This window comes from Vicia villosa, unplaced genomic scaffold, assembly GCF_029867415.1.
Source record: "Vicia villosa cultivar HV-30 ecotype Madison, WI unplaced genomic scaffold, Vvil1.0 ctg.000011F_1_1, whole genome shotgun sequence".
Lineage (NCBI taxonomy): Eukaryota > Viridiplantae > Streptophyta > Magnoliopsida > Fabales > Fabaceae > Vicia > Vicia villosa.
The window spans coordinates 2,340,885-2,349,689 of NW_026704941.1; the positions used below are offsets into that span (position 1 = coordinate 2,340,885).

At 27.2% G+C, this 8,805-nt stretch overlaps 1 long non-coding RNA gene across 3 annotated transcripts; it reads left to right on the top strand.

The window, feature by feature from the left end:
- The first annotated feature begins 1,452 nt into the window (after positions 1-1,452).
- LOC131621767 (uncharacterized) lies at positions 1,453-4,361 on the top strand. 3 transcript variants are annotated; one of them, XR_009289681.1, is made up of 4 exons: positions 1,453-1,631; positions 2,001-2,394; positions 2,575-2,729; positions 3,194-4,361. It is a non-coding gene; the product is annotated as an uncharacterized LOC131621767 (long non-coding RNA). The 3 variants fall into 3 exon arrangements; XR_009289682.1 differs by lacking the exon at positions 3,194-4,361 and having other exon boundaries at positions 1,961-2,394; positions 2,575-3,176; XR_009289680.1 differs by lacking the exon at positions 3,194-4,361 and having other exon boundaries at positions 2,575-3,175.
- The last annotated feature ends 4,444 nt before the right edge of the window (positions 4,362-8,805 follow it).

Here is an 8,805-nt window from a genome sequence, read left to right on the forward strand (position 1 = left end):
AATGTTGAATCTTTTATCAACTATATAGATACTATCAAATTTACAACATTGCACTCATGTTAATAAGTAGTTCTTTATGATGTTTCTAATGTTATTGAAATATTTCATAATATTAACGAGAACATGAAGTTAGTGATTAAAATAATTAATACTAACGGAAATATTAAATTTTTGATCAAAATATTGAATATTAACGGGAACATGAAGTTACTGATCAAAATATTGAATAATAACGAAAACATGAATTTACTAATAACAGGAACTTGAAGTTACTGATAAAAATATTGAATCTTAACATAAACATGAATTTACTGATCAAAATATTAATATTAGTGAAAACATTAAGTTAATAATCAAAATATTCAATATTAACGGGAACATGAAATTGCTGATAAAAATATTGAATATTAACATGAACATGAAGTTACTGATCAAAATATTAATATTAACGGGAACATGAAATTACTGATCAAAATATTGAATAATAACGGGAACATGAAGTTACAGATCAACATATTGAATATTAACGGGAACATGAAGTTGTTGATCAAAATATTGTATATTAACGGGAACATGAAGTTATTGATCAAACTATTGAATATTAACGAAAACACGATGTTTGGAAAATTGACAATGACACTGTTGAACACCTCCCTCCATTGTCGTATTTACCAACAAACTGGAAATTCGCAACAAAACAAAATGTACCCATGTTTGGTCCTCTGTTGTTCTTATTGGGACTTCGGTTATACGGACTTTTCAATAAATAGTCCATTCATTTTATGGGTTATGATCCATACATTTTCTTTACACATATTATTTCTCAGTGAAACCTCTACATTTCTTAAATGCATCCTTAGATGTATTATTCGGTCTAAACCAATATAAATTTTATTTTCATAATTACTTTTTATTTTCAATATTCAATTTTTTTAAATATTATTATTTTTATAACTTTTCCCATTTTAAACTAAATTTAATCTTTTACTAATATCTTTTATTTTCCTCAATCAAAATGCGCAAAAACGACGTGTACCCGTGCGAACGCACGGGTATCACACTAGTTTTTAAAAAAATTTAGGACTGTCCTAAGGAAATTATTAAAATATTAAAAATATAAATACTAATTTTATTTTTTATCAAATTAAATATATATTCTTGCAAGGGTAATTTTATATATATATATATATATATATATATATATATATATATATATATATATATATATATATATATATATATATATATCATACATAATAATAAAGCAAAATGAGTAATTTGGCAAGTTTGCCACGTGTCACTCCCTCATGCTTTCTCACAAATTCTACTCATTCTATTTTTAGTAATTTATATTACTTTTTATATTTTCATATTTTATTTTATTATTTTATTTACTTATATTTATTTGTCTCATTATCATTTTTCATTATTGGAAATCTAAAACATCCTCTTTTCCACTTCATACGACCTTTCTCCTATACCCATTCAAATTTCATCTCATTCTTCTAATCAAGATCACGCATAGCAATTAATATTTACGATTTCCAATTCAACATTCATGGATCAGCCGTCTTCTTCATCGATTTTGCTTCAAATTCAAATTTTTCTCATGATTTGTATCTGTTTCCCAGGTAAACAATCCTTTCAGTTGTTTATGATTTTGTTCGAATTTCAACCTAATTCAGTGTATAAATACATAACTATTGATACGAATTTGTCACAACTTTGTTTCTGTTTCGGTGATTTTCATTCCTCCTTCATTGCTCCTTTCTGTTATACATTTTTTGTCATGGCATCTGTTGGTATCAATTTTGTTAACGAGATCACTCCTGCAAAGGAATCGTGGAACATTTTGATTGAGTTATTTGTTCTCTATGTTCTTATTTTTCTGATATGAAAAACTATTATGCGATCTATGGCTAAATATTAATATCCCATCAACGTTTGTCTATTTTAACAGGGACAATTTGATTTCTGAATGACAATGATCTTTAATGCAGATTACATGATATAGGCAAAGGGAATGCTTTTCACGGAGAGAATGTTTTGTTTCACATTGCTCCTCTTTTGTAATTTTGTCCATCTTTCTCATTTCCTCCATGAACTCAACTTTTGAAAACAACTTATGTACAGGTTTATAGGAAGATGTAGATTCTTCAAATAAATGTATTGGAACCAACCATCCTCATGTTAAGAGGCGAAAGAAATTGCCGGTCCCTGTGGAGAAAGAGAAAGGTGTCGGTCTTTGGTCAATGATCAAGGATAATATAGGGAAATATCTAACAAAGGTTTGCTTGCTGTTTACTTTAATAAGCCTCTCTCCTTCCTGCAATTTTTTTTGAAGAAATGGAGTATTCATATCTGCTGGACCAAGCATATGAATGGGGAAAAAGGGTAAGTTTGGATTTCATGGACAGGTTTTTATTGCTCTGTTACATTAAGGAAAATATGATCGCTTCAACATGATATAAGAAAAATGTTCCATGATTTTTGATGTTTCTTACACCTGTTAACTCTTTCAATGTGATGTTGGTGTGTTCTTCCCTTTTTTAACCAATTGGAGTTGCCATGCAGGTGATAGCCTCATGAGAATTCTCTATGTCGCTGCTTTTGCTTTATCTGCCTATGCTTCAATAGAAGGAAGATTTTGCAGACCCTTTAATACATTACTTGGGGAAACATATGAAGCTAACTATCTAGATAACGGCCTTTGTTTTTTCTCGGAGAAGGTGTATAATTTAATCCTGCATAATGATATTACTTAAATGTGAACTCATCATTCTTCTTGCTTCATTTATGTTTTGAACAAGCAAGTATGTCCCAATTGTCTATTTAAGTTCGATATAGTTATGAATCCAAATTTTTATTTAAGTTCAAGAGCTTAGTTTTAATTCATGTTCAAGTTGAATGATTGCATTTAAAATTACTTTTGTTTATAGCGTTTTGTTATTGATTAAGTTATGTAAAGGTTCAAATCCTTCTTTAAGCTCAAACTTATGTGAAGATTAAGTTAAAATTAATTATGTCGAATACTACTTAACTCTATAGTTAAATAAATTAGTTACAATTTGGGCCCAATTTTATAATAACTAGAGCTTAGGAATGTGAGCTGCATGTTGCATGTGAAAAAAAAGCCATTGAATCTTCTTTTAAAAAATATATATGATAGAAACAAGAATCTTCAATATGGCAGGAAACAAATTTTGTGGCGTATTTAATTGATATTTGATAGAGGTTGAGGTGAAAAGATTCATCGGGATAATGGTGCAGTTATGCTATCGCATTATACAAGTTTATGATACATATGACACAACTACAAAAAAATGACATCAAGAATTCTTGGAACTTATGTTGTTGACATGCCTCGCTTGGACAATGCAGTATTCTTACAATTCAGCGGAGCACTGGTTCGTATTTAAAGTGAATTAGGTTTGCTTTGGCTTAGGTAGCGGTGAAGCTGAATTGTACGCTATAAGCTCAGGATGCCGAGATTTAGGCTAAGGTTGGAGCAAGGGTTGGTGTTGAAGCCAACTCTAAATAGCTAATTCTCAATATGAGATGTTTGGTATTGGGTGTGGATCTTATGCTCACCGGTTAGAAGTAAGAGATCTCCATTGCAAATTATAGTCGAGACTCATGCCAGCAAGAGATCATTCGGCCTAAAGTAGTGCAGAAGTTAAGGTGTAGCTTTGTCGAGAAGGAGTGGCGGTCTCTACAGGCCGTTGTTTAATTATTGCAGAAGTAGAATTTGTGAACCTATTGACAGGCTGATGCAGAAACAGGTCAATGTTTCATGTTGGAATTTCTCGGTGTAGTGGTGCATTGGAATCCTTTATTTATCAAGTCACTCATATTTTTAGGTTGAATGGCCTGTATCAATATAGTGTATTCATAATTTATGGTATCGGATTTGGTAGTGGTCGAGATGGAAAATGGCTAATCGTTTCAGTGATCTGCATTGGATCCTACTTATTTGTTCTGTTCTATGTCAATGGAAGTGTGTGGTGGTGTTGATTACTTGGGTAGAATTATTTGCTGTGTTATTTTTGTATGTTGTAATTTAATTAGTTTTTGAGGCATAGATGGTTGTTTTGTTGAGTGTTGTTAGTTTCTTATATTTTGTTTGTTTCAGTTTGTATTTTGCACATGCAAATTTTATATAGTTTATGCCATATTTGGTTATCACTTCAATTTATTTTGCTTTTTCATAAAAATGTTTGGTATTTGTAGTGTTTAGTCAAATAATGTTAGTTTATAAATTTTTGATGTGATTTTGTTGTATAAGGTAGTAAATATTATTCATGAGTATATTAATAAATATTATGATTACATATAATTATGATAGGATAGCAAATGAGCGACAGGTTATATTATATGAAAAGATAACAAATGTTAATATATTTTCTTTGCTGTTTAAAAAATTACAACAAACAATGTTCTAATATTTTTCTTAGGCATGGGTAAGATGAATGTAAATGTCAGTTTGTACTAATTTTTTTTCTTTATGATAAATAAGAATAAAGGTGATTAATGATAAATAAGAATATAAATGTCATTTTGGTTGTATTCATGATAAATATGAATTAAAGTCATTTTGTTTGTATTCATGATAAATATGAATTAATTAATAATTAATGATATTAATTTTATTAAATACAAAAATTACGATTAAAGAATGACTTGATTATAAATTCAATGTGTCATAAATCCTCTTATTTTTTTTGTTATTACTATAGTTTAAAATTTATTAATATGAAATGAGAAAAATTAATAAATTTTAACATTCATTAATATGAAACGAGAAAATTAAACTATAAATTTAATTATTGAAAAATGAAATATTATCAATCATTTTTTAAAAAACTTTATAGTTCAATTATATTTATTTCTATTTTACAATTGTACTTTACCAAAATAATAATAATAATAATTTAAAATATTTTTTGACAAATAAATTCAATTATATTTAGTTTTCTTTAACTTTCATTTACTAATAAAAATATAAATTTTTTTAAAATACTGATTTTACTCTACTATTCTTAAATTGTTTGATAATATTGCATTATATCATTATATGAGTAATAATTATAAAATTTGTTTTAATAGTTAATAATTGATGATAATATCAAACCTTTCTATAACTATACTGTTATATTACTTTTCATTCTATGATTTTATGGATATGGAAACTAATAAATATCAATTAATTTGATTAATTTTATTGGTTAATTTTTTATTATTCACTATCTTAATAGTTATTTTAAAGATGTTAATGGTAAATAATTTTAAGGTTAATAACTTTTTTGAGAATTGACCCAACATTCCGATTTAAGTGAACAATTTCATGATTCTTATTTTGCCTTTTAGAATATTTCATTTAAGTAAATAAATTTAAAAATTATTAATGAAAACAAAATACTTTTTCATTATATTTAAAAAGATTTACAAACATATATATAACATATAACAAAAGAACAATACATTATATCCTAGCAAAAACAAAAAATTAAAACGAGAACAAATTTATAATTTTATAAATAATGCCAAAAAATTTATAAAATATTTTTTTACTTAAATAAATTTTAATATTTTATAATTAGTTCTGAAATATTTGTTTACTTAAATACTAACCTCCCATCCTCTCTCTCTCTTCCTTCTGTCTTCTCTTATTCTCCTTTGACTTATTTTTATTGTTTCAATTTGTTGGACATTTTTGGTATTATTTATTTAAAGTATAAATAAATTTTTAGATAACTTACATTAATTTATATTAAAATCGTAATTTTAAAATCAATTTTTTTTTATAGTTACATGGATTAAATATTTCTTAAAAAAGTGATATATTCAATCTTTAAGTATTACAAATAGAGAAAACATGTGATGCACTAATAGTGTAAAATATTTTTACACTGTCAAACAATCACAATATGTATTCAATTATATTCCACTTTTATTTTAATTTTTTAATGACATAGGAGATTGTTGATTTTTTATTTGTTGAATGTGTAAAAAAACTTTACATTGTCAGAGTATATGAATATCATTCTCTTACAAATATATCTATTGACAATAAATACTTTATTAATTGAAAAAAAATATTTTATAGATACTACTAATAACAAAAACATTTTATAATTTATTTTTACGTAACTATAACTTTATTTGTAATTTATAAATAATTTTAAAATTATTTTTTTAGTTAACCAATTTTTTACCGTGCCTCGCACGGGTCTAAATACTAGTGAGTTTATATTATTATTACTGGTTTTTTTTTAATTCGCATAGCGTCTAAACATAAATGGATATTTTTTGTCACAACTTTGTGATATATATTCTCATGTTAGTTTCTCTGTTCTTTTTATCTTGCATAAAAAAAATTATAAAAAGCTCTCTCACTCCCTTCTTCTTGATACCTAATAAAATATAAATAAAAAATAAATCCTCCAAATTGTGAGTAGGACATTCTTGGAGGGGAGTAGTGCGGATTATCGCACATGATTTAAAATTTGTCACTATTATTATTATTATAATAATATATCTCACAAGTTAATTAAGAGAAAATCTCTCATCTCATCCCTTTGGATTCTCACGCATTATGTGTGTTTCCAATAACTCTTGCTTTTGGAAGTGTATCTGTGGAGGTACTTTTTTTATTTAATGTTGAATTCTTCCGTAGATACATCTACGAAACCTTTTTTTTTACGTTGTTTAAATGGTTTCGTAGATGTATCTACGAAAGAATTTAACCTTAAACAAAAAAGTACTTTCAGAGATACATCTCCGGAAGCAAGGGGCAAAAATGAAATTTCGACAGGTGCCCAAGAGTATTATGAGGTGGATTGAGATATTTCTTAATTAATACCAATAAGTCACCCAAAAGAAATATTAAAATGATACAGCGTTGTTTTATTTGGAGTGATAATGAAGAAAGTCGAAAAACTCATATAATAGGTTAGAATACAGTCACACTTAGGGGTTTACATGAGTTTGGTTGGATCGGGGTTTGATCTAACCCATTATCCAATCCGTTCAAGCTTTAATGGGTTGGGTTCGTCGTCCAACCCACAATTTCATTATCAAAATCAACCCAAACTGATTTGTTTATTTATGGGTTGGGTTGGATTTGTGGGTTGTGTTTCAAATTAAAAAATAATATTTTTTTTCAATTTAAAAATATTGTAACATAATTCAATACATTTATATTCATTTTTAACACGCTAATGAAACACATCATATAATATATAATAATATCCATCAACATGATATGACACTAGATAATAGTAGTATATAATTCCACAAGACACATTATTGTTATAAAATACATATGTTGGAAATAATACAAAAGAAAATAAGAAACAACATTTAGTTTTAGAATTACGTAAACTCATTGATTTAGTAGTATTATTGGTGGAGAATAAAGTTTTTTTTGAAAAATTATGGTTAGTACTGAGATAATAATTTTATATTTCTATTTAAAATAATGCAATAATGGATACACATTGGTCAAAATGCAATGATGGATTGAGTTTATTTTAACTCAACAAATTGGTCAAAATGGTGATAATAAATGGAGAGATATTTGGCTACTACGAGTTATTGGATTTGGCTCTGATAAAATAAACGAGTTCTTGACGGCAATTATAAAACTATGTGGCAACCTTGGAATTTTATCCTCGACCAAGTTAAATGGTATCATAATTCAAAAAAAACGTGCTTAGGATGGGTTTGAGCATTTCTAAACAAATAGTTAGTGTAAGGTGCTCTTATTTGTGATAGCAATTGAGGGTGGCTTGTTGGATTTGCTCGTTATTTGGGTCACCTCTCTCTCTCTCTCTCTCTTTCTCTCTCTCTCTCTCTCTCTCTCTCTCTCTCTCTATATATATATATATATATATATATATATATATATATATATATATATGGCAAAAATATGGAGTCTTTGCGAAGGCATGTGTTTAGCTAGAAGAATTGAAGTCATTGATTTGGAAGTTCAACTAGATTCAATGGTAGCTGTTCAGAGTGTGACTACGAATAATATTGATAGTGTTAAAGGGTGAAGTCTTGTGAATAAGATCAAAGAGTTATTGGAGCTGAATTGGAATGTTCGAATTGTCCATATATTTTGAGAAGGAAATAAATGTGTTAATTTATTGGTTAACGTGAGATGTACACCTAATTATGATACTCGAGTGATACATGAGCCTCCTCTTGAAGTTATAAAGATTCTTGTTAATGATGTTAGGTTAGGGGTGTTTCTTTACCCCATTTAATTTCTATATAGTTTTTTTCCTTGAACTTCGCCCTTGTTGTATCCACAAAAATTAGGAATTGAATTATTTATAAATATAAAATGACATTTGTATTTTATTTTTTTACACTAAGAAAATAAAATTAAAAATAAAATTAAAATGATAAATTTTAAGCTACAAAATATTTTAAAATATATCAAATCTTTTTTGTTATTTAGAATCGAAAACAAATAAAGTTAGGTTTTACTTATTAAAACTTACAAAATTTTAAAAATAGTTGAGAGAGGATTCAAACATGGAACCTCAATTAAGTTAAAATAAATAGACCAACACATCAACCGAAAACGCCACAATCGGTATTGTTATTACATATGGACTAATTTATTTTATCGCCAAAATGTTAAACAAGAAGTCACGTAAATTATTGAGACATCTTGACAATGTAATCCACTAGTGCATTTTTTTAAAGATTTCGTTTGATTTTGATGTCTGAACAATTTTTTGGGGACAAATCATAGTTGGATTGTGTTTCGAGCCAACCAAAGGCCAAATAAGA